Here is a 1,957-nt window from a genome sequence, read left to right on the forward strand (position 1 = left end):
GTGGGGGGGGGGGCCGGTCTGCCTGGGGCGCCCAATGCCGCCGGTCGGTCAGCAGTGACGTGCCTGGAGGATCCCTGCTGGTGCTCCTAGGCCGATCATCCTGAAAGGCAGCGCCAGAGGGATGCTCTGGGGAAAGAAACCCGGAGGTGTTAGGGAGGCAGTTTCCTCTCTGGGGTCCCTGCGGGGGCTCAGTGCACAGGGTGCAGCTGGGGCTGAGTGGAGCACCAGGTCCTCGCAGGGGGATGGTGGAGGAGGAGCCCTTCACTCTGCCCAGGAGCCCAACATCATCCCATGTTGAGAAAACCCCCCATCCCTCCTACAGCATCTTCCACAAATATCCAAATGGAAGGTAAGGAAGGACAGCCAGACCTCTCAGCTCCCGCTGCCTCAGGGCGACCGTTTCACTCCTGCTCTTTCCCCCATTTCTCTCCTCAGTTGCTGCCTTATCATGTCTGAAATCTGGCTGATAAGGCAGCAGGGCAAAGCTGGGAGTAGACAGTTAACACCCCTATCAGGCAGCACATCAGTTTATCCTCTCGATCTAAATGCTCTGAAATGACTCTCCCTCAGAGACTGAGCTGGCAGCCCCCAGCCCGACAGCAAGGACACAGTGACGCTGGCAGGTCAGTTTGTGCGGTTGTAATTTAGCACCCCTGGGAGGGGTTCCTGGCTTGCAGGTCACGGGAGCTGAACGTCTCCCAGCACCGTGGCAACATCCCACACGCCCATCCCAAAAAGCAGATCCAGTCCTCCCTCCCCGCATAGGGGACAAGTCTACAACACAACCAGCAGCCACTATATGTCCCTTCTACCATGACCTCTGGGCAGCTCTGTCCTGCCTCACCGTCACAGCTCTTGGGAAAGCAGCTTGGCAAAAAAAGAAGATGCTCCAACTCCTCATAACCACGAGCGATGTCTGGTCACCCCAAACTCCATCCCTGGGCACCTCTGAGCATCAGGCAGTGGGCCAGAGGGACACGCAAGGTAACGGGTGAGAAGTGGAGGGGAAACCAGGTTGGGAAGCCACCCTGGCCTGCGGCACGCTGCCAGCACCAAAGGAGAGCCTTGTACTTACTGGTGTGCAGCGTTTAAAGCAGCTGAAGAGGAGTGTCTGCGGGTCAGGTCTCCACACCAAGCAGATGCTCAGGCTGGGCACTTGTGGAGGAGTTACAACCCACCCCTGAGCACCAAAAGCAGGGAGAAGGATACAGGCTCTCCCCCTGTTCATCTGTGCTGCATCCAGCCTGCACCTCCTGGATGTGACTTGAAGGAGTGACTTGGAGCATTAACTGGAAGGAGTAGGATGGGTTTGTTAGCCAGGGAAGCCATCCAAACCCTTCCCAGCCCTCCCTGCCAAGGTCCTGCAGCCTGCTAATAAACGTGCATTTCCCTGTTGATGCAACGGTGATGCGCTTCAGCTGGGGACAGACCCTGCAGCTGTGGGCCTTGTGCAGGGTGGGGGACACCAGCTTTGGGCAGTTTTACACCTTGGGGAGGGACATCCACACAGCCAAACTCCCTCCATCCTACTTTCTTGTAGCACGCTGCCTGCGTGCCCCGTCCCGGGATCTCCAATCCACGTGGCACGTCACAGCTTCCTGGGAGTTTTCAGCTAACTTTTCCTCCATCCCTGCCGGCTGGCATCCCTCCAGACACGCCGACTTCTCCAGCCAAGGCCTTGGCTCCTCGGGTGCAGCCATGGAGCCAGTCCCAAGGGTGTTCCCCACGGCTGGCACAACCCTCCCACGCTCCTCCACGGCGCTGGAGCATGCCTGGGAAGGCAGGCAGAGCCCTGGCGTGATCCGTATTCCAGGTGGTTCTCGCCCTGAGCAGGGATAAGCCTTGGCACAACACCCAGGCTCGTTCAGCAGCCGACTGACAAGGTGAGTGCACAGGGGGGACAGAGCTGGGGGGTCCAACAGCCTTGGAGTCCCCAAGCTGGAGCAGCTGACACCCC

Source organism: Eurypyga helias, unplaced genomic scaffold (genome assembly GCF_000690775.1).
Source record: "Eurypyga helias isolate BGI_N326 unplaced genomic scaffold, ASM69077v1 scaffold41729, whole genome shotgun sequence".
Lineage (NCBI taxonomy): Eukaryota > Metazoa > Chordata > Aves > Eurypygiformes > Eurypygidae > Eurypyga > Eurypyga helias.